The sequence below is a fragment of the Mustela nivalis genome (assembly GCF_964662115.1).
Source record: "Mustela nivalis genome assembly, chromosome: 12".
Lineage (NCBI taxonomy): Eukaryota > Metazoa > Chordata > Mammalia > Carnivora > Mustelidae > Mustela > Mustela nivalis.
This window is the reverse complement of record NC_139031.1, coordinates 55,566,802-55,592,032: the sequence shown is the minus strand read 5'-3', so window position 1 is coordinate 55,592,032 and position 25,231 is coordinate 55,566,802. Positions and strand designations below refer to the sequence as shown.

Sequence of the window (25,231 nt, the reverse complement as noted above, 5' to 3'; positions counted from 1 at the left end):
GAAAGTATATTGTTAAGAGATTTGGAAAAGATGGGCAGTGTGCCAAATCCAGGTAAACTTTAAATGAAGACATTTGATTTGCCTGAAGGCTGATTTGTCTTCACATGATTGGATGGAGTGTGTGGTTTGTAGATTTTTTTTCCCCTCCCCCTTGGGCAGATTGCCTTTATGTAGTTGAGAACACACAAGAGATGATTCACAATTCTTAACTCTGCCAGTCTTTGACCTGCTACCCTCCACTATAGTACAAATTATTTTCCACCCTACACTTCCTCTTCCTGGCAAACAAAATGTATATTCACAATGGCAGTGAAGAAATTACAAATCAAGCAATCACAAAGTATTTCAAAGTTGAGGAAGTTACTGAAAAAAAGAAAACTAATACTATGGGTTTTTATTAATTACATTGTAGTTGAATATATGCAGCAATTTCCCCCAGAAAAGTTCAAAAGTAATTGACAGGTATTCTCTCATTTAACTGCAAACTTTCCTGTGAGGCATGCAGAAAGCCACTTACTTCATTTTTCAGACCTAGAAACTAAGGTCTGCAACTAGTTTTTTTCACTCAAGATTACACAGTTATTCACTAAAGATTTTAAGACTTTTAAAAAAAAATATTTTATTTATTTCTTTGACAGAGAGAGATCACAAGTAGGCAGAGGCAGGCAGAGAAAGAGAGAGAGGGAAGCAGGCTCCCTGCTGAGCAGAGAGCCCAATGCGGGACTCAATTCCAGGACTCTGGGATCATGACCAGAGCTGAAGGCAGAGGCTTAACCCACTGAGCCACCCAGGCGCCCAAGACTGATTTCCTATAAAAATTTCAACCCTGAGTTTTGTTGATGAAGCCATATACAATCCTTAAAGCTCAGAATGGGTAAATCTTTAACAATAGAAAATTAACTAATGAGATACAAACCCTATAAAATAACTTTTAAAATGGGTTAAGATCATAATATTTCAAAACATTTTCAAGTGTATATGTATTTTTATAAAGCCAAAATTCCCATGGGCAAAATAGTGATTCCCCAAGTACTGAATTTTCTTTCACTTCTGAGTTTATAGAGGTGATTTCTTCAGAAGTTTGACTGAAGACTGGTTGGTTCAGTCGGTTGAGCATCTGACTCTTGATTTCTGCTCAGGTTGTGAACTCAGGGCTGTGTGATGAGCCCTCTGTGGGGCTGCACACTCAGCAGGAGTCTGCTGGTGATTCTCTCTCTCCCTCTCCCTCTGTCTATACACGTGCTCTTTCTCTCTCAAGTCAATAAATAAATCTTAAAAAAAAAAAAAGGTTTTGGAAGACAGTGATTTGAGCTAAACTTTAAAACTGGAAAAGCTTTTATGTGAACCCTGAGCCTATTCATATTCAACTCAACCCCTCAACTGTGCAGAGAAAAAAAAAAGATGTTAAAAAGTTATGACTCCAAGGGTCCCCACAAGTCCTTTAGGGCATTGCTGGGACCAAAGCCCAGGGGTCCTCTAGTCCATCACCTGCTCAGAGTAGAAAGTGGGCAGGATTTGGGATCACAAGATTTCAGTCTGAATCCTGCATCCTGGTGCGTACTCGCAAGATAAACAGAGATGCCGTTTAACTTCCCTGAAACTTCGGTTTCCTTTTCTATAAAAAAGGGGTTACTGTTACCATATATAATTGTTTTGAGTACTAAATGAGATTTGAATGAATTAAGAAATGAGAAAGCACTTGGTGTATTAGTTTGCTAGATGAGCTGGAACACAGTTCCACAGAGTGGGTGGCTTAGACAACAGAAATTCATTTTCTCAGTTTTGGATACCAGAAGACTGAGATCAAGATGTTGGCAAATTTGATTTCTTGTGAGGCCTCTCCTTGGCTCCTCGATGCCATCTTCTTCCTACATATTCACATGGCCTTTCTTCTGTACCAGTGTCCTAATCTGTTCTTAGAAGGACACCAGTCATCTTGGGTTAGGGCCCATCCTAATGACTTATTTTACCTTACTTACATCTCTAAAGACCCTATCTCCAAATATGGTCATATTCTGAGGTACTGGGTATTATGATTTCAACATGTGAATTTTGAGGGGAGAACTCAGACCATACACTTGGTAATTGAAAACATCTTGCATCTGTTATAATAATGAATTATAATGGTATCGTAATTATTCAACGGTATCGCTGTGCCTGATTTTGTGCCATTAGTATTTGTCATAGTGACCAAAGTATGACAGGGAGGAAGTAATTATTAGAACATACATTACACATGTCATGATGACTGTGGTATCTTCGGCATACAGAACTGTCTTGGTGTGAAGCAGTGAGGGTTTTGTAGACGGTACCAGTTTTTCTTTTATGTTTCATTACTTTTAACAGTGACATCATATAATCAGTCTTTCAGATTTGCCAAGTAGTGTCAAACTCTATTGTTCATAAATTACTGTATCTTATTTTATTATTCTTTTATTCTTTTATTTTTTTTTATTTATTTATCAGAGAGAGAGGGGGAGAGAGCGAGCACAGGCAGACAGAGTGGCAGGCAGAGGCAGAGGGAGAAGCAGGCTCCCCGCTGAGCAAGGAGCCCGATGTGGGACTCGATCCCAGGACGCTGGGATCATGACCTGAGCCGAAGGCAGCTGCTTAACCAACTGAGCCACCCAGGCGTCCCTACTGTATCTTATTTTAAAAATAGAGTTCACATCTAGCATGCAGCCCAACATGGGGCTTGAACTCATGACTCTGAGATCAAGACCTGAGCTGAGATCAAGCGGCAGACGCTTAACTGACTAAGCCACCCAGGTGCCCCAATAAATAAACATTTTGATTCCCCAAGTAGGATTTGATAATGTGATATATAAGATAATGTTTGGCAAGTGAAACTACACATAGTACCAGTGACCCTAACAATAGGTTATTTAAGTGCATGCTATACATTTGTGTTTTATGCATTTATGTTATCATACTTTTGGAGGCTTTTATTTAAGCAGATTTTAAAGTAGATTATTTTCTATTTTTTAGCAGAATTTGGAGAATTAAAATAATAACTAGCAATTACTGAAATCCAGTGGGCACTGGGCATGTGACTATATTACTTCATGTATTCACACATTATTTTGTTTCTTCACCAAATAGTCATTGAACCTATTCCTGTAGCAAATACCATGCCAGACTCTAAAGATAGAAAGGTGAATAAGAAACGGTCAGTTATTGAGGTAGCCAGACATATACCTAGAAAATTGTCATTCAGGGCAGTAAGCTGTCATGGGGACACCCAAAGAAGTTGAAGACATTGTTACTGTCCTAAGGTTACATACAATCTGATTGAAAAATGAAGATAGAAACTCACTGAAAATTAACCATCCATATGAGAATTTTATCCAATAAGGGACAAGTAATGATACAGACATTAGCTCTTGTTATTTTAAAGAGAAGATAGAGATTTCTATCCACTACAATGTTTACAGTGGTAGTGGAAAGCAAGATTTCCAGATGGAGAAAATGAAGAATTTTCAAAATATGTTTGTTGGATATTTTTTATTTGTCTATTTATTTGTTGGATATTTAATGGGATGAGGGTATTAGAGTGAGATCTCTCTGGATAGGCAAATAGGTTCAGAAAGGTGTTTTGAGGGAGCCTGTCTCCTCTGATGTCGTTATAAGGAGTTTAGATTTCACCCTTAAGAGGGAGTATCCTGCAGTGGTAAACAGGGCCATTTGTAGATTTAGAGTGGTTTGGGTTCAAATCCAGCTTTATGATTATGACATTCTCTACTAAATCCTGCAGATCACTTAAACTTTCTGTACTTTAGTCATCTCAGTTGAAAGTGGAGATAGCATGACCTGCTTTTTTTTTTTTTTCTGTTCTTTAAAACAAATTTTATTTTATTTTTTCAGTGTTCCAAGATTCATTGTTTATGCACCACACCCAGTGCTCCATGCAATATGTGCCCTCCTTAATACCCACCACCAGGCTCACCTATCCTCCACCCCTTCCCCTCCAAACCCTCAGTTTGTTTCTCAGAGTCCACAGTCTTTCATGCTTGGTCTTCCCCTCTGATATACCCCAATTTACTTTTCCTCCTTCTCCTAATGTCCTCTGTGTCATTCCTTATGCTCCACAAGTAAGTGAAACCATATGATAATTGACTTTCTCTGTCAGACTTATTTCATTCAGCATTATCTCCTCCAGTCCCATCCATGTTGATACAAAAGCTGGGTGTTCATCCTTTCTGATGACTACGTAATATTCCATTGTATATATGGACCACTTCTTCCTTATCCATTTGTCTGTTGAAGGGCATCTTGGTTCTTTCCACAGTTTGGTGACTGTGGCCATTGCTGCTATGAACATTGGGGTACAGATGGCCCTTCTTTTCACTACATCTGTATCTTTGGGGTAAATATCCAGTAGTGCAATTGCAGGATCATAAGGTAGCTCTATATTTAATTTTAATCTCCACACTGTTTTCCAAAGTGGCTGCACCAACTTGCATTCCCACCAACAGTGTAAGAGGGTTACCCTTTCTCTACATGCCCTCCAACACATGTTGTTTCCTGTCCTGTTAATTTTGGCCATTCTAACTGGTTTAAGGTGATATCTCAAAGTGGTTTTGATTTGAATCTCCCTGATGGCTAACAATGATGAACATTTTTTCATGTGTCTGTTAGCCATTTGTATGTCTTCTTTGGAGAGGTGTCTATTAATGTCTTCTGCCCATTTTTTGACATGATTATCTGTTTTTTGAGTGTTGAGTTTGAGGAGTTTTTTATAGATCTTATAAACATTGTTAAAATGTCTATACTGCCCAGAGCAATCTATACTTTCAATGCCGTTCCAATCAAAATTCCACCAGCATTTTTCAAAATGATAGAATAAACAATCCTAAAATTTGCGCGGAACCAGAAAAGACCCCAAATCACTAAGGAAATGTTGAAAAAGATAAACAAAGCTGAGAACATCAAGCTTTACTACAAAGCTGTGATCACCAAGACAGCATGGTACTGGCACAAAACCAGACACGTAGACCAATAGAATAGAGGAGAGAGCCCAGAAATTGACCCTCAACTCTATGGTCAAATAATCTTTGACAAAGCAGGAAAAAATATCCATTGGAAAAAAGACAATCTCTTTAATAAATGGTACTGGGAAAATTGGGCAGCTATATATAAAAGAATGAAGCTCGACCATTCCCTTACACCATACACAAAGATAAACTTGAAATGGATGAAAGACCTCAACATGAGGCAAGAATCTATCAAAATCCTAGAGGAGAACATAGGCAGTAACTTCTTTGACACTGGCCCCAGCAACTTCTTTCAAGATGTGTCTGCAAAGGTAAAGAAGGGAAACAAACGCAAATGAACTTTTGGGACTTCATCAAGATAAAAAGCTTCTGCACAGCAAAGGAAACAGTCAACAAAACAAAGAGGCAACTCAGGGAATGGGAGAAGATATTTGCAAATATCTTTGGATATCAGACAAAAAGCTGATATCTAAGAACTTTCTAATATCCATGGAAGATTTTATAAAATAACTGAGGTGAAGTGCTTCAGTGGTACATAGCACAGAGCAGGATCTTAGAAATATTAGTTACTGTTACACAATGTATCACTTGCTTCTCTGAGTTATAATCATTTAGGTCTCAGTCCATTAACTCCATTACATAATATTAAGTCAGTGAACTCCATAACAGCAGAATCTTTAATTCCTATATAATCTTTGATTATAATCCACCACGAGGCTTAGAATTTCAACACACACTGTTGGAAAAATGAAATTGTCATCATAACAACCTTACCAGACACAATTTTTCTAAAAAATAAGGAAAATAAATTCAGATGTGTGGATATAATTGACCCAGTGAACACAAGAGTGATGAGTGGAGGGATGACTGAGAGCCCTCATAATTGCTGACAATTAATTCAATATTCCTTTCTGTCTACCAAGCTTCCTTCTGATGTCAGGAAGTAAAGAGATGAACCTATAAGCAAATGTTAACCTTCCCCCAACCAAATGGAATAGTGATGAGCTTTATGTAGAGGAAAAGAATAGCTTCTTGTCCTAAAGGACTTGCCCCTCATGGAGGGCTTTTCAGAAATATTTATCTAACTGCAGTTCAGGCTGCTGAATAAATATGCTTTTCCTAAACTCTTGCTTGGAGAAATAGACGCATAACATTAGTATTTTGACATATACTTGATTGCCGTTTTAGTTATCTTGATGTTTGATGGGGGCTTTTGCATACAAAAATATTTGTTTCCCACTTTGTGGAGTCTAATTGCTATTCAGTGTAGTAAAGGTGATAACTTAAAGCCTAGCTTTTCCTAAATCTACAGGCTTAAGAATCAATTTCAGTAAATTAAATTTATCAGATTAAATTTAATCTGTGGACATCAGGCTGGCTCAGTCCTTGGGCATCTGCCTTTGGCTCAGGTCATGGTCCCAGGGTCCTGGTATGGAGCTCCCCCCGACCCCGACAGGAGGCCTGCTCCCCCCTCTGCCTGCCACTCCCCCTGCTTGTGTTCCCTCTCTCACTGCTTCTCTCTCTGTCAAATAAATAAGTGAAATCTTTAAAAAAAATAGATTCAATTAAACAATCACAAATTGATTTTTTGTGTTAATAGATTTAAATTCAGTGGATCAATAACCTCTTTTACAAACTTTGCTAATGGGACTCCCCCAAATACTTTTAACTACAATTTATAAATTTAATACCAGAACATCTAATTCACTTAAAATTTAAATTGCGCAGTAGGGCAGATTTGTAGACATAATGAGAAAAACCTTTCTAAGCACTTTAGTAATTCTTGTAAATATCATAAATAGAAATTACTGGATATTACTTTCAGTTCAATGAACCTTTTAAATATTGCTCACAAACAGTCAACTATACCCTTTAAATTAAGATTCTAATTCTAGGTTATTTTTTTTTAAGATTTTATTTATTTATTTGATAGAGAGAGATCACAGGTAGGAAGAGAGGCAGGCAGAGAGAGAGGAGGAAGCAGGCTCCCTGCTGAGCAGAGAGCCCGATGCAGGACTCGATCCCAGGACCCAGAGATCATGACCTGAGCCGAAGGCAGCGGCTTAACCCACTGAGCCACCCAGGCACCCCATAATTCTAGGTTATTTTTAATGAGTCACAGACTAATATTCAGATTTGTTAAAATATCTTTTCTTATATCTTACAAACACTTAAATAAACACATGAAGGTTATTCCAATACTTTCAAAACTTATTCTTCAACTTCAGACAAAGAAGGTCTTAATCCTATTCTGAGGAATAATTAGATCTGAGGAACTTAATCAGTTTTAGTCTTACTTCCATTCCTTCCAGGAGTGAACAAAGAAAGAGCAGACTTACCTCTCACATGGGGAGAGGTTCCTGGGTCTAAAGTTTGGGGCTGTGACATGTATCAAAGGCTGCAAAGTCATCATTGACATGTTATATTGAAAGTTGTATGATAGGATGGGTTTCTCAAGGGAAAGTATTGAGCACACGGCTCAGCACCGAGCCTTGGTAATAATACTCGTCCACTTAGGAAGGTGAGAAAAAAAGCCTAATTCTCTGCTGTGGTAGTGCTTATCTTCTTGGGTCATGAATACAGTTTGTCCAGAAGAGTCTCATTTTAGGCCTGTGGTTGAGTATAGTAATTAAAAATATCCTCTTCTACTCATTAAAGTAGGATGATTTGGACAATTCTTCATATGGTCTAGGTGATAAAATCCATCAAGGCTCTCTGTAGGAAAAATGCTCACACATGTGACAAATCCTCCTTGGAGAAATCCATCCACCCCAGCTTAAACATTCTTACTTGAGTGTTCATGTATCAATTAGGCATCTCAAGGAGCCCACAGATTTAGAAATTTTTTTTAATTTAGCTCTCTGTACTTGTTTTATAGACAATTGAACACTTCTTCCTAGTTATCAGAAATGTTATACCTTGTACTCAACTGGAAGGAATCCTAGTCTCATAGGTCTTCAAGTCTTGCTTTACCTGAATAAAGGCCCACATTTGGAAATCCTTTTAGATCATAGAGGAGATGTGTCTTATAGGAAAGAAGATATAAAAAATAATATAAAAGTTTGGATAGGCTGGAAATAGGGATGATTTAAAATATTTATATACATATTTGGTTCTCATCATGAATTCTTTAGCCATATATGAAAGAAGGAGTTCAAATACATTAAGGAGACGTGTCCTTGGCAGTTGGAGTTTGACCCTAGAGTCAATATTGTTACATGACAAATACACTTCTGAGGGTGGAGCCCTGAACAAGCAGAGATGTCCTCTGAAGCTGTCATTCCTCTTGAGGCAAGTGACTTTTTAAAAGCCTAATCCTGCCTTCTGAGATAGCTTTCCTTTGACTTCAGTTCTAGGAAATGTCTTCTGGGAGTTTTTAAAGCTTCCCTCCTTCAAAAACCATTATATCATTATTTTACTATCCAAAGTGAACCAGCACATTGTCAGGTGGCCATGACTAGAGTTTTCTCTCTTATTATCTGGCTGTCTTTGCCCCGATGTGGCAGGCATTTTGTAAGGGATGGTGATAAATGAACCGCAATATAAAATGGAAACAACAAAAATGATACATATCAATAGTAGCTTGGTAAGTAAAACACATGGTATACTCTATCACAGGATATAATACTTTAAAGTTGGCAAAGTTTTCTTTAACAAGCAAAAAACTTGTAAGTTTTAATATTTTAACCTACAGCAGAAAACACTGATTACTGTTATACAAGAGGCTCACAAAGAAAGTACTATTATGCTTATAACTTTCTCATCTGTCAAATAATAATAAATAACGTTCCAAACCCCCAACATTTTTTGTGCATATAATTGAGTATATAATTGTGAATATATTTGATCTTTCTTGGAAGATCAGAATAATCCTTTTGTGATCTGTGATTCCAAATTTGCCTTGAGTGTGCTTGTGTGTGTCTTTTGCATGCCAGTGAATTCTGTTATATTTTTTCTCCAAATGGAAGAATTGGTTTCAAAATCTGAGTTTGGATAATTTGGGGTTAAAAAACGCCCAACCTTCTCTAATGGTTATTTAAAGAAATGCAGGGGTGCTTGGGTGGCTCAGAGGGTTAAATGTCTGCCTTTGGCACAGGTCATAATTCCAGGGTCCTGGCATGGAGACCTGCCTTGGACTCCCTGCTCAGTGGGAAACCTGCTTCTCCCTCTCCTTCAGCTTGCTGCTTCCCCTGCTTGTGCTCTCTGTCTTTCTGCCAAATAAATAAATAAAATCTCAAAAAAGAAAGAAAGAAAGAAATGCAATCATGTATTGCTTTCACAAATTAATCTTTTTGGGACACTTTGCAATATCCAGTTTTTATGTTTTATCCTTAAAGTACCAATGAAAGAGTAACACGTCCTCATGTTCTCAGCATTCTTCTATTTGCCTGTGTTTTCCAGGTGACTCATTCTGTAATAACTTTATTCTCAGTCCTCAGCAATAAGTCAGCCCTGAAAGCAAACACAGAACATTTACTTTCTTCCAGATTTCTTTAAGACCTCGTCATCATTTCAAGACCAAATTCTGTGGTGTTCACCACATCGCATTTTACTTATCTGTCCTTATAGGAAAATATCACATTTGTTCGTTATTTGTAGGCTTTTAGACACTGCACAATGAAAAAAAAAATGGGCTCTAATTCTGTGAATATTTAGGATGTAATTTTAGAAGTGAGTCTTAATTACACTTAAACCAGTTTTCTATTATTCTTATTTTTATATTGGATTGCCAAATTAAAAACTTTAAGTAAAAGAAATCCTACCAACTAATCACTGTAAATGTTAAACAATTTGATGAATTCGGTCAATTTCCTGAGCCTGTAAAGATAGTTTAAGGGATTTTGAGTGTCTTCAGGGCATGAAATGCAGACATGCTATAAGGAGGTTTTCATATGGAATCATTTGGGTCATTCTGTTTAAAATGATAAAATTAATATTGGGATAGTTTTTGTTTTTTAAGCACCAAACTATGGATAGGAAATTTTTAAAAAATTCAAATGGACACAAGGACCTCTTACATATATGACTTAAAGTCATTTCACTAGTCCTACTCAGGCTCATTTTATACTGCTTTTAAATGAAAATCTTCATCTCCTCAAAGTGATTGCAAAAGATTTTTATGTGACATGTCCAAAGTTTGTATCATCTACAGCTCAGATTGGTTTAGGAAACTGGGGTTAATGGCTTTCTGAAGATGGGGAAAGGAAATAAGGCAAAAAAAATCTGTGAAGATAATTAAAATTTCTGAAATCATACATTTTAACGTATGTCTTAAGTTGTTATTAATGTATATAGGTGTGATTTCTGAAGTTTTTTTAAGGTGCTAATGTAAGCACAATTTTCTCAAAATGTAACTGGCCTCCCATCCCGTGTTGAATATTCTTTTGATTCTTGGTAGTAAATTGGGTGTCATGGTTAGACCATTTTCCCCTTGCAGCCCCATTTGTCACAAGCTTTTCCTGCTCAATTTTGTTTATTAGAGTCAATTGGGTAGTTTAGTACTACTGGACTATGGAAAAGTGGAATAAAAGGACTTAAAACGATTTCTTGGGGATTACTAAACTAACCCATGAATTTTAGTGCAGGATTTTTTTCTGCAAAATTACTATCGTAAATAAAAATAAAATTTTTATTTCTATTGGCTTTGGGTGTTACTTTTGTAACCATTTCCAATTGAATACCTTACTGAATTTTGGCAAAAGTGCCTCCCTTTGTTGACTAACTACATGTTCTGAGCTAGATTAAACTAGAGATCTCTTATGAAGTAATATAATATTTATTCTGGCATGGGATGCAAGAAAGACTAAACCTAAAAAGAACTAATCCCCAAAGCATATTGTACTGGAAACAATGGTACATCCTCTAACATCCTTCCACTAGGAAGCCCTGCAGGTGTCAGTGGACCAACAGATCAAGCCAGCTCACAGTCCCCTCCCCCCCAAAAAGACAGCTCTCAGAGGGAGCTTTGTAAACCATTATGAGTTTCTGGTTCTGTGTCCATTTTCCCTTTTGGAAGGCACTCTGGAGGAACAATTCAGGTTAGGAGATAATGCAACAAAGATGTATTATGCTCAGAAGAAGGTGTATTATGCTCAAAAGTGGTGCCCAGGGGGTCACTGGATGCTAGCTTATTGCCAGGGGCTGGGTAAGTAGAAAGAGTTTAATATTTTCTTTCCAACATGGGTCTGCATCAAAGATATGGCTACAAAAATGCATTGTTTAGTCTGTCTGATTATCTAAAGGCCAAGAAAAAAGTAAATCTATGGTCATATATCTGCACTCAGTGTTTATTACAAAAGGAAAAGAAAAGGGACAGTGCTGCCTCTACCTATTGGTAAGACTCAAAAGACCCCTGGGCCCTCTTTGGACCCTCAGTGTCTGTCTCAGCAACTCAACTTGCTGTCCTCAAGCCTCCTCTTCCAAGGATGCCTGTGTATTCACTAGACACAGCACTATGTTACGACAAGAAGTTGTGTAAACCCCAACTGAGTCGGGATCCTCCTATGTTGTTCCTCTGTCAGTATCATTCCCCTGGGGCTCTGAAGAGAATTATTGTGCTTTCTCATTGCTAGAATTGGAGCAGAGTGCTACCCTTTGACCTCTTAGAAAAGTTCCTTTTTATAAAATGTAAATGGACTCATTCCAGGTTTTCCTGGAGGGCACCAGGGTGATGGTCCACTTTCACCACCACAGTTCATGGATATGGTATGCGCTAATTGTTTGTGAATGGTGTTATTTTTCCCTTCTAGAAGCTTGGTTGAGTTCTTTATTGGTCCTCCTGTTTATAGCATTATACCATTATTGTTTCTTTTCTCTTAAATATTTATTGAAACCTATGTATTTGAATTGGCAGTGCTATACAAAACTTTCATTTGTTTTACTTGTTGACTCTCTGTTGGGGAGTCTTTTTTTTTTTTATAGAAATCTATATCTTTACTTGTGAACTCATCTTCCACTGGGATGATTTTTCTGCAGGAATCCAATTGCTCGGTTGTAGATAAATTTCTATAGAGAAGTTCTGAGTTTGTGTGTGGCAGGTGCCTGAGTAGTATCTTTGGTGAGAGCAATTTTTATGTTATTCTCCTCTAGAAGATTCCAGCACAATGGGGATAGCGTAAACTTCATTTCTATACCCACACGTAGGATAGACGAAGAGCTTTGCTTTTTCACAAGACCACATTTGTTTTATTTTGACTTCCTTTACCAGGTCTCTGCAAAGACAAGTTGTTTTTCTGTATTTCTTGGCCACAGGGTGGAATTTTTTAGCCCCTTTTCCCCAGGGCTCTAGTTTCAGAAGGGCTCTCTCTCAGTTTTAGCTCTCTGTCTTGAACCAAAGTCACTTTTCCTGAACGATTTGGCACTGTCTGAAACTGTCAGTTGGAGACGGGTGGGGTATAAAAGCAACCTGCTACATTCAGGTCTGAATTGATTTGTGCATATGGACGCTCTTGTGATTAATTTTCTCTCAGTATTTACTTGAAGTATTAGAGGATCCAGTGGCACAGTATAGAGAATGTTGTATGAGGGGTGATTATTGCCATGGTGATGAGGGAGTGTCTTTATTTAAGGTCCTGGTGGAGCCAGCCCTAGACTTTACTCATTGATTGATGAGAGGGAGACTAAGGAAGGGAAGTAGGTGAGGAGGGGAGCTGGCAGGAAGCCTGGGATGAGCCAGGTGGTAATTACAAATGTTCTGTGCAGCAGATGGGGACCAGATAGAGGTGGGTAAAATGGTGGGTAAAATGACGATACTATGTAATTCTTTCTGGAGGGTTAGAAGAAGGCCTCTATTTCCTGCTTTTGTTTATTTATTCTCAGAAGGAGAAGTGATAATGTTCAGGATATGTGTGCCCCAGTGTAAACATCTAAGAAAGTAAGCTAATGGGATAGAGGTTGAGTTCACATATTTCCTAGGATGTCTGTGTTTACTCCAAGAACACTCAGTCTTTAGTATTAAACATGTTCTTAATATATCTAATATACTCTCCAGGAGCATATGTATGTGTTCATATGTATATATGTATACATATCTATGCATATTTATGTGTGTGTATATGACTTTATTTCTATATCTATGTACATATCAAGTGCATAAGTATTTTAGGTGGTAATGAATCATTAACAAAAGTGAAGGAAACTTCATTCAATCAAAAAGTAGTTGTGATATGCCACCATTTCCAGGTACTTTTATAAGCACAGGGATACATTAGTGATTAAAGTAGCAAAATTCTTGGCCTCATGAAATTGATGTTCTAGTGCAGAAAGGCTGACAATAATTAAAATAAGTTAGTCAAACATATAGCGTGTTAGATAGAGGTAAGTCGGTTAGAGGAAAGCAGAGCAAGTGATGGGACATGGAGAATGGATGGTGGGACTCTGCAATTTTATTATTTTATTTTTAATTAACATATAATGTATTACTTGCCCCAGGGGTACAGGTCTGTGATCATCAGGGCCTCTGTAATTTTAAATCAGCTGTTTAGGGAAGCCCCCACAGAGTACCAGGTGAGGGTACCAGTCAGGCAGAGGCAAGACCAAGGGCAAAAGTGCTGAGGAAGGAGCTTCCATGGAGTGGAGGAGGCCAGCTGGCTGGAGCTGGGTGCACGAGGAGGAGAGAGTGGGAGACAAAGCCCGAGAGACCCCAAGGGGCTGTGGAAATTTCCTGATGCCACAGAAGGCACCATGTCCAGTCTCCATGGAACTGAGAACACTGGGCAACAGCCCTGGGATGTTTGGGTGAATGAATTCTTTAGATTAAAGGACGGAGCAGAGTTCTGGGTGGGTGTTGTAGAGGGTACACTTTGTTCTCAGGGTTCGCCCTAGGGATGGCAGAGCCGGGGAAGGTTCTTCCTGAAAGCAGCATCACTTCCTGTTTCAGCAGGCTGGGCCTGTCTTGCATCCCTGCAGCACTGCCTCGGGATCCTTGCTCTGCAGTGACCAGAGTCATCTGATAAGCCTGTCCCTGCCTTGGTCCTGGGTCTTGGCTGATATTAGTTTCAGGTTGTTACCCACTTCACGTCCTTAGAATGCTGGAGGATAAACTTCCTTTCAGACTCAATGAGAACCTAATTTGAGTCTTTGCACCTAGAAATTTACTTCTGAGTTTTGTTGCATGTATGGCCTTGTACTAGGTCCTTCGGGGAGGTGCAAAGAGGAAGGAGACACGCAACCTGCTCTCAGGGAGTTTACTGTTTAAAGCAGGGATGGGGGACGAAAGACACTTGCCCAAACAGTCACAGATTCTAATGACAGAATTTCAGGGATGGTTACTCACAGTATGCAAGATGTCTTTTGGGAGGGAAGACATACTGGTAATTTTTAAAACATAAAAACATAAGCAACTATAAAAACTGGTCTACATGGAGCTGTGGTCACCAGGGCCCTGCATCAGCCTGGATGGTGGGCAGCCCTGCAGGGCAGCAGGAAGCCATGTTCTGAGCATGGGACATGAAGACAGCTCTTGGGTTGGAATCCTTGTAATTACCTGAGGGACCATAGGTAACTTACTAATCTTTCTACAGTTTGGTTTCCTCATGGTAAGCTAGGGATAAAAAAGTAGATACTCTACAGAGTGTTTTAGAAGAAAAAAAACGAGGTCATATCCCTAAGGTACTAAGAACAGCATCTGGAACCCAGCAAGGCCTTTGCCAAGGTTTCATGTTATACCAAGCAGCAGAGTCCTTCTACCTTCCCCTTTTCAAACTGTTACTCCTCTCTAGTTATACTATCTTCATGGACAACATTCATTGCATAGACAAATAGTACAAGTCTTGCTCTCTTAAAAATAATCCAGAGGTTCTCAAGAGATAAAAATATGGAGAGAACTTATAGGCCTTGGGGGAAAAGTTCTTAATCCCCCCAACTGTTATGCAGACAGAGATTTCTGGAAAATTTAGCTTCTAGAATTTAACTTTTTTTTTTTTTTTTTTTTTTTTAAGTAGGTTCTATGCCCAGTGTGGAGCCCAACCCATGGGCTCTAGCTGAGATCAGGAGTCAGATGCTTAACTGACTGAGCCACCCAGGTGCCCCCAGAGTTTAACTTTCATGGATGTTACACATAGTCTCTCTGAGGGGTGATGGAAAATAAAGACTGAAAACAGCCATAGGGAAGCAGCAGAGGGACTTTGCTGAAAGTGTTTTCCTTGGCAAGAAGGTGGAGAATCTTTTCTTGAGCAGCAGGGAGACATGCGGGGAGGGAGAGGGTAGCCGATGAAGCTCGGTGTGATTTGTTTTCCTCTCCTTTGCCAGTGAGAGATGGTTTTGTCTGCTTAGGCGAATCAGGAACTGGAGAAGGGAAAGATTCTTTCATTCATCCTAAATGGTCAAAATCCACTTACCAGAATCGAGGTAACTTGCAGAATCTATGTGTTGGGCGTGAAGTACAAGACGTGAGTGGGATGAGATACAAATAAGAACATAGAAACTAAGGGTCAGCAAGGGCCCAGTTGAGGGCAGAGCATGACTTAGAAGTGATCTCAGACAGCTGCCACTTTTAACCTTTCTTCAGAAGAACACGTTGCTTTGGAATTCGACAACTCATACCGCAGGGGCTGGGCTGTTGGAATTCACTCTTAGTGACTTCACCTGTGTGTTTTTCACAAGGTTTTTCGTTTCCTGGAATTTTATCTTCTCTATCTCTCTCTTTTTTCAGAATTTTACATTAGTATGAGATAAGCTGAGAGCATATTTCATGGATAATTTAGCAGATACTTGGGGTAAGGGAAAAAGGATATTGAAAATAGGGAAAGAATAATTTCTTTTATATTAAATAACACAATAATATTTATTGTAAAGCACTAGATTCGTATTTTATCTGAGCCTTTTTTTCCCTCCCTGCTAGGATTAATTCTTCTTTGCACAGTCAATTTTTCTTTGGGGATAAAATTTTTAAAAAGCTGAAAGTGTCCAACTTGATGATTTCCTTCTCACTTGACTGATAGAGTAAGGCTAAAGTTGATGTTATGCTTGGTCACTCATGTAGGGCTTGGGACCTCAGCTTCTTCATTTCTAAGAAGAATATGATAGTAATGAACTAATTTGGGTTGCTAGGAGGAAGAGAAACAGTAAAGTTGTAAAGGGTTGGCTAAATATTAAATACTATACAAATACCTTTGCTGCTGCTATTCAGGAAGAACTCATGACCTTTAGATAAAGTTTATTAAATTTCTGAGGGGAAAAAATGAATGAACAACAAAGCAAGCATTTGCAGTTGGAAATCAGTCCCCTGGTACTTTCCTGATAAGTAAACTGGTTTTCAGTTATACTTTTCCTTTTGAGGAAATGCACACACTTGAGTAACGTGATTTTATGAATAGTCCTAGTCTCGTGAAACAGGTGGCCATTTTTACAGAGAAGGAGGCTGGAGCAAAGAATATAAAAAACTTGATAAGGACCAGCAATATGGTAGGCTAGAGGGAAAATTCACAGGAACATCTGTTTCTGTAGGTAATGAGTCACTTATTCCAGGATTCAACCACCGTTGCACCAAGAACAGCTCCTAGTACCTAGTTGGTGTTCAATGAAGTGTTTATGGCTTGAGTGGATATTGTTTCCAACACATCCTATGGTACGACTAACAAACAGTGTGTTAAACAGTGTGAAATACACTCATGAATGGATTGGTTCATGACTGTGAGTTTCATGTGTGTCTTAGCACCCTAATCCTGAGGTCATAGTCCACAAGTAGAATAAGCAGTGCTCTGGGTGGAGTGAAAAGCAGCCTCTTTCCTCAGCATTGCATGTGAAGATCACGTTTACATTCATTTTCTTTCTTGACCCCATGAGGTAAAAAGAACAGGTATGTGTTCCATTTTCCTGAGGAGGAAACTGAGATATGTTACATCCCTGCCTGATGGGTTATGACTAGTACTTTGCCAGAAATTAGTTTGACTAGAAATGAAGTCTGCTGATTCATACCCTCATGTTTTTTTCCTTCCTAAAAAAGATCCTCAGGTAAAAACAAGCTAATGAACCCACAAGTAAAATTTGAGGGTTGGTCCCTTAATATATGGATCATAGTACCAAGAGCTTCTGTTAAGTAAAAACAAATTGCATAGAAGAGGTCTGTATTAATAGAATAGAATTTTTATGGCATATTGGTTGGAACAATAGAAATAGGAAATACTATGTACCAGTCTCAAAGTGCTTTACAAATAGTCACCACTTTAATATTCACAATGACTCTATGAAGTAGGTCCCACAAATATTCCTTGCTGTCAAATTTATTTTGTGTTTGGATAGCAAAGTTGGATAACAAGGGATATGATACTAACTAGCAAGATAATTGGTTCCTGATTTTCAGACAGGAAGTAGTGAAAGTTTGGATAGGAAAGGATTTATTTAAATTTATTCAGTTCCTAAATTTAAATAATAAGGATGCCCATCTTATTCTCTTTACTCTGGGGGAAGGAGAGGCCAGGGAAAGTGAAATAACTTGCCTGAGGCTACTTAGCTAGTCGGTTGTGAGTGTTGAACCTAGAACTCAAATCCAGAGTTGTGTGAGTTCTTATTTACCATCATATGCTCTCTTCCACTAGGATGTCCAGGTGGGACCCAGGAAATTTAGGATCATAAGTGTTGAATAGAAAAACAAAGGAGCAGAACATGAGAGAATAGAATATGAGTTCAGGGTGTGGGGTGAGAAGGGAGAACAGCTCCGTGATGTGGGTGGGTAAGTTTTGGCCAAACAACGTCCGCTTATCTGAGCCTTTACTTTAAAATCTGGGAAGTAGGGGTTGCCTGGGTGGCTCAGTTGTTGAGTGTCTGTCTGCCTTCAGCTCAGGTCATGATCCCAGGATCCTGGGATCGAGCCCCAGATCGGGGCTCCCTGCTCGACGGGAAGCCAACGTTTCCCTCTCCCACTCCCCATGCTTCTGCTCTCTATCTCACTGTGTCGGTCTGTCTGTCAAATAAATAAATAAATAAAATCTTAAAAACAAAAACCAAAACCTGGGAAGTGGGAAAAAAACAAAAAACCAAACCAAACCAAACAAAAAAAGCCTTGTGTCTAAAATAGCTGCTGCCCAGAAGCCTTACTTATCCTAATGTCATTAAAAGAGTGATTAAACCAGCTGGAATCAGCACCACTCCTCTGATGTCTTTCTGTGTGTCTGTCTGGAATTCCAGCTTGGAGGCATATGCCGAATGGGTTCTGCTTCATTCAGCCTATTGTACCAAACTCCCACATTTTTATTAGTGCTCTGTTTCCTAATGATACTCGGTGGACATTACCGCCAAGAGACGTCCCTAGGGAAAGTGGTTTTATAGTCAAATAAGCTTAGAAATGACTGCATTATATGGTGCCTTTGGTGTGTTGCCCACAAGCGTATTAAAGACATTAGGAAGTTCCACGGGAAGGAGGTCTATTGAACTTCACCTAACCAAGCTTTTTCCAAACTCCTTGATCAAGTAAAGTTTGTAAGGGGTTTTACGGTTGCTGTTATTTGCATAATATCTATTAACATTCCATGGAACAAACTTCATGAAATCTTGCAGTAGTATAAAACCATGTTTTATCAAAATAGATATTTTAGAGCATCAGACTACCGCTCAGTTGATAGGATAACACGCAACCTGTTCCTGGAAAGCTAGAGGTACATATACATTTCCGTGTCCATATGCTTCTGTGTGCACGAAGTTCTTTTAGGGACATCCTACCGTTTGACTCTTTTTTTTTTTTTTTTTTTTTAAGATTTTATTTATTTATTCGACAGAGAGAGATCACAAGTAGGCAGAGAGAGAGGAGAAAACAGGCTCCCCACTGAGCAGAGAGCCCAATGCGGGACTCGATCCCAGGACCCTGAGATCATGACCTGAGCTGAAGGCAGCGGCTTAACCCACTGAGCCACCCAGGCGCCCCTACCGTTTGACTCTTAAAACTGTTGTTGGAGAAAGGAGGGCAGCTCTCTTTACCTCCCTGGACGTCAGGAAAATTATGGCTTAAAAGGGTGGGCTCGCTCTAACGCCTCGCACCTCCAGAGCTACGCTGAACAGGCTGTCGCTTTATTTCACAAATGTGTTGAATTCCTGCTCGGGGTACTTGTGATTTGAGTTGTATTTTTCATCCTGGTGACTGGTTTGCCTTGATCTGTCAACATCCTTTGTGTGGTGGTTCCCACTAATAGTCAATTATCTGACTATGTGGAAACATAGTGAAATTAATAATAATAATAATAATAAATAATAACATCTGACTGATGTGGAAAGAGAAGTTTATGGCCATGAAGCTGAAAATAGAAAAATAAATGTTCTATGAGAGAGCAGCGATATTAATGTGTGTTCTCTACAGTTGAAATAGCTCGATACCACTAGCACACTTTTTTTTTTTAACACACTAAAAATTTTACAAAGATTGGTCGTTGTGAAATTGTGTTATCTTTCAGAAAAAAATAGTCTACATTGAGTACTAACCCAGAGCCAACAGGAATTATAAATATTAGATTCCTCAAACAATCAGGGCTAGGGATTTATCTCTAAAATATTTTCAGTGGGATCATGGAATTTTTTACATTTAGAAATGATTTTACAGATCAATTGCTCTAGCTTCTTTACTTTGCAGATGGGGAAATAGGCTCAGAGGACTGAGGGATTCCGTCAAATACTTACTGCTTTAGCACAAGACTAGGCAAGATCTCAATTGTCTCACTCTTTAAGAAAAGGCAGCCTGTTACATGAAAGATGGTGAGGGGAATTTTCAGGACCAGATTTAGGTCGCATTTGACATGAAAGTGTATCAAAAACCCTCAAGAAAGTGAATAGAAACCTAGTCACTGCGTCAGAATCTGTCTATAAGACTCATCTTGGGATGCCTGACTGTTTTTATTGGTAGAACATGTGACTCTTGACCTCAGAGTCATGAGTTCAAGCCCCACATTGGGCATGGAGCCTATTTAATAAAATTAAAAATTAAAAAAGACTTAGCCCTTTGATTGTCCCCTTATGTCCAGAGGCATTTGAATGCCTGCTATCCTACAATTTAGAGAATTCACATACATATTTGATTCCTGCATAAAAAGAGCTTAAGAAGCTCATCTATGTGAGAACCTATCAGGGTAGTTTGATGACTCCCTCTCTTACTTCATGGTGGCCATAAAGATTTTTCTTTTGTTCTTTTGGATGTCCATGTAGTCATTCCACTCTGGCTACACAACCTTTAGGTTGCCTTTGAGCCTGTGATTATAATTCTTGTCGGTAATTTTTCTCATGCCTAATCTCAGGATTTCTCCTGGTATCTTCTCCTAATGCAAACACTGTGAAGTAGTGAAAAAACAATTTTTGAATAAAAAATTCTCTCCACAGCCACAGTTTGACTGAGTGGAGACAGATACAAGTTAGGCATCTGGATTGGACACTTGTGAATGAGATAATATGCTTCCAGGACTTGTTTTAACAATTTTTTTTTACGAGATTTTATTTATTTGACAGACAGAAATCACAAGTAGGCAGAAAGGCAGGCAGAGAGAGAGGGAGAGGCTCCCCCAGCAGGGAGCCTGATATGGGGGCTCGATCCCTGGGATCATGACCTGAGCCGAAGGCAGAGGCTTTAGCCCACCGAGCCAACCAGGTTCCCCCCAGGACTTGTTTTAAAGATTAACAGTAATATTACAAGATACCTGGTAATGTAGGTATGGAAGAGGAGCCCAATGAATGGAAGATACCAGTAGTGTTACTAATATTAGGTACAGGACTGTCTCTTTGAAAAGCCGGCACAGAAGTATAGCTGACAGCTTTTGCCAACATGCAATATAAGAAAAGCCATTATGTATGTGTATGAGGGAGGGGGATAGGGTACAATTCAGGGTAGTCCAAGTACCCCGATCCTGCGATCTTGCTTGGTCCAAGGCTATATTAACTCTTTGGGAAAAATAGGCCTCTTGGTCTTCAAATCATCAGCCTTATGTATTGTTTTTCTCAAAAACAAATTTTGATGACTATTGAGTTCAATACTGTAATGGCTGTTAGAGGACCCCACTGCGTGTAAACCAATGTGTTACAATCAGTAGCCACATTATTGGGAAGCTGACGCTGGGGGATAGCTTTGTATTGATGAAGAACACAACTAAACCATTAACAATTTTTACCCAACTCTAAATTCTAGAAGAATAAGGATTTCCCACTCTGTCTTCCTGTAGGTTACTTAAACTTCTTTTTAATTCCAATTTTTTATTTCAATTCTTGCTAGTTAACATATATGGTAAAATTGGTTTTAGGTGTAGAATTTATTGATTCATTTCTTACATGTGATACCCAGTGCTTATCACAAAAGTGCCCTCCTTAAGGCGCATCACCTACCTATGTGGCCCATCCCCCACCCATCTCCCTCCATCAACCTTCAGATTGTTCTCTGTAATTAAGTGTTTCTTGTGGTGGTTTCTCTCTCTCTCTCTCTCTCCTCTTCACTTTCCTATGTTCATCTGTTTTGTTTCTTGAGTTTCACATATGAGTGAAATCATATGGTATATCTTTCTCTGACTGAATTATGTCAGTTAGTACAGTACACTCTAGTTTCAGTCACAGTTGCAAAATGGCAAGAGTTCATTCTTTTTGATGACTGAGTAATATTGCATATATAGCACATCTTCTTCATCCATTCGTTGGTCAATGGATATTTGGACTCTTTCTGAAATTTAGCTATTGTTGATAATGCTGCTATAAACATTGGGGTGCATGTGCCCCTTTTGAATCAGTATTTTGGTATCCTTTGGGTATTTGGGTATCCTAGTAGTGCAACTGCTGGATTGTAGGATAGTCCTGTTTTTAACTACTTCAACATTTCAGAATTCCATTTGAGTTATCCATAGTATTTCTGAGTGTATCTGTTTATATTTTCTAGTTGTAGCTCTAGGTATTAAGTTATATATACATAACAGTTTACTGCCATTAGCATTTTACCAACTTGAGTAAAGGGGATAAACTTTACTTCCCTCTGAGTCCCTTTACCTTCTTTTAATATAAGAGTCTTAACATATTTACTTTACATATCTTGAGCACTACATGCTATATTATAATTTTTGCTTCAGGCATCAAACATAATTGGGAAAACTCAAGAGAAGAAAGCACATCCATTGCATTTATCCAATGCTTACTTTTTATATTTTTCCTTCCTTCTTGAAATTCCTAGGTTCACTCTTTTAACATTTGCATTGTTTTAAGGGTTTTCTTTAGCCATGCTTTTTAAAAAAATATTTATTTGTTTATTTGAAGAGAGAGAGAGAGAGATGGCAAAAGAGGGAACACAAGCAGGGGGAGTGGGAGAGGGAGAAGCAGGCTTCAGGAAGCCTGAAGTAGGGCTCAAATGCAGGGCTCAATCCCAGGGCCCTGCGATCATGATTTGAGCTGAAGGCAAATACTAATAACTGAGCTACCCAGATGCCCCTTCTTTAGTCATTCTTTTAGAGTAGGTGCTGGCAAAAGGTTCTCAAATTCTCAAGTTTCCTTTACTGGACAATGTCTTGATTTCCATTTAATTCCTGAAGAATATCTCATGGAATACAGGATCCTGGGTTCACAGTTTTGTTTTGTTTTTCTTTCTTTCAATATTTGAAAAGTGTCCCTTTCTCTAGCTTCCAGGGTTTCTGATGAGAAATCTGCTGTCATTTCAATTGTTTTATCCCTGTAAGTAGATACAATAATGTGCCATTTCTCTGTTGTCAAGACTTTGTCTTTAGTTTTCAGAAGTTTCGTTATCATATGTCTTGCTGTGGATATCTCTGGGTTTATCCTGTTTGGATTCTGTGGGTTTATAGTCTATTGCCAAACTTGGAATTTGTCAAGTATTACTTTTCCAAAGACTTTCAATCCCAAAAGTCTTTCTCTTTTTCTTCCAAAATATTGGTGACATGAATGTTAAATCTTTTGTTATAATTCCGTAGGTCCCTGAGACTGTGTTCATTTATTTATTTTTTTCAACGTATTTATTCTGTTGTTCAGATTGATTTTCTCCCCTTCTCTCTTCAAGATTATTGATTTTTTGTTTCTCTCTACTCTGCTAGTGAGTCGACCCATTTTTTAGAAAATTCAGTTGTGGGGACCTGGGTGGTTCAGTGGGTTAAAGCCTTTGCCTTTGGCTCAGATCATGATCCCAGGGTCCTGGGATCGAGCCCTGCATCAGGCTCTCTGCTCAGCAGGGAGCCTGCTTCCTTTCCTTTCTCTCTGCCCACCCCTCTGACTTCTTGTGATCTCTGTCTGTCAAATAAATAAATAAAATCTTTAAAAAAAATTCAGTTGTGTTTTTCCATTTAAAAATTTCTTCATGTCTTCTCTTTCTTTGCTAGACTTTCCATTTTTTTCATTTATTTCAAGTATATTTGCAATTGTTCATTGAAGTATTTTTATGATGACTGTTTTAAACTCTTTGATAATTCCAACATTAGTATCATCACACTACTGACACTATTGATTATCTTTTTTTCTCACTCAAGTTGAGATTTTCTTAGTTCTTGGTATGATGAGTGTTTTATTTTTCTAATAGATCTCAGATATTTTTGGCATTATGCTATGAGATTCTGGTCTTATTTAAATATGTTTTCTTAGTGACACATCTGATACCATATGGATGAGGGAAGTAGGGAGCCATCTCCTTACTGCTCAGTGGTGATAGAAATCCAAGTTTTCCACTCAACCTCTGTTAACATGGTCTTTAGGGTTGAGGGCCTTGTTACTGCTGTGTAAGGGTGGGACTTCAGACTTCCCACTGGACCTCCAGGGGTAACATCCTGCCTGGGAAATGAAGGGGTACCTCATTACTCTTTCCTACATAGCCTTTACTGACAACCCAAGGGTAGAGAGATGGGAAGACAGGTGAAAGTCCTCACTTTCCTCTTGGTCTTCTTGACACCACCTCACCTGGGAGAGATGCCACATTATCACCAAATGGTGATGGAAGTCTTGGCTTTCTGGTTAGTCTTTGCTGACAATGGTTATAGAGAAGATACAGATTTTCCCATAGATTTTGGCTAGAGGACTGTTGTTACTGTCTAAAAGTTTTTATGTCTTGCTGGATTGTTTCTTTCCTGGTCTTCTGACTAGAAGAGCAGGTTTTTCTTGGAGCTTATTTTGTGTGCATTCACTAGTTGTTTCAGGTTGCCAACTTCTTCTTGACCACATTTAGGATATTTGAGGCAAGAAGAAAACCCAGGGAATCCAATATAGTGCCATTCTTTGGGTCTCAAGTTCTCTATCTGGTTTGTTTTCTTTCTGCCTTGAGAGGTTCTCTCTCTCTTGGTTTCTCCCTGTCTCTCTATGTCTCTTTCTCTTTTTAAAATATAACATCCATAGTTTATAGCTGTACTTAGCAAGAGAAATAAGAGAAGCACAGATACTTTATCCTGTCCCCAAATGGAGGTTCAGAATGAGATCTTTATTCTTGGATAGACCAAAATAGCTCAGCTTAAGACTAAAGCTTAAAATTAGGCAGAAATAACACAAAAACTGAAACAGTTTTGTTCTCACCCATTGAGAGTCAACTCTGTGCCAAGAACATACAATTATTTGTTTCTAATACTCACAATACTATCATAAGGCAATTAGTATTCCAGTTTTATAGATGAAGTAAATAGGTTTGTAGAAGTCAGTAATTTGCCCAAGGTTTCACAACTAGTAATTGTTGGAGCCAGGAATCAAACTTTTGTCTGTCTGATTCTAAAGGCTGAATTTTTTTTTTTTTAAGATTTTTTATTTATTCTGACAGACAGAGATCACAACTAGACAGAGAGGCAGGCAGAGAGAGAGGAGGAAGCAGGCTCCCCACTGAGCAGAGAGCCCGATGTGGGACTCGATCCCAGGATGCTGGGATCATGACCTGAGCTGAAGGCAGAGGCTTTAACCCACTGAGCCACCCAGGCGCCCTGAAGTTTTGTTTATATACTAAAACATACAGATGAGGCAGGCATGGAGGCTAGACCTGCAGATAGAAAAAAAATGAAGGCCCAAGTTTCAAACAATTATTAAACAATATAAACGTGAGATGTAAATATTCTATAAAGCCCTCACATACAGATGGTGTATGCTAGAGTACATGAACAGGTTGGCAGAAAATATGCCTCCTAGTGGCAGGTGAGCACAATGTTCTCCTTTTTTTACACTTGGATTGTTGCAGTAAAGAGCTCTAAATACATGACTATCAGGATGGGATTCAGTCCTGTTTATCTGACTCATGATTCTTTGGAATTCATAAAAGGTAACAGTGGTGATACTGGATAAAAACATTTATTGAATAAATAATCATCATAATCAGACAA

The 25,231-nt window shown here is 38.7% G+C and overlaps 1 long non-coding RNA gene across 1 annotated transcript in view; it reads right to left on the bottom strand.

Moving 5' to 3' along the window:
* Positions 1-5,075: 5,075 nt before the first annotated feature.
* LOC309845264 overlaps positions 5,076-25,231 on the bottom strand; it is a 34,455-nt gene continuing 14,299 nt past the window's right edge. Inside the window, exons 3-4 of the long non-coding RNA XR_014301174.1 lie at positions 9,335-9,446; positions 5,076-5,297 (exon numbers count right to left, since the gene is read on the bottom strand). This is a non-coding gene — a long non-coding RNA (uncharacterized lncRNA). The remainder of the gene's footprint in view (positions 5,298-9,334; positions 9,447-25,231) is intronic.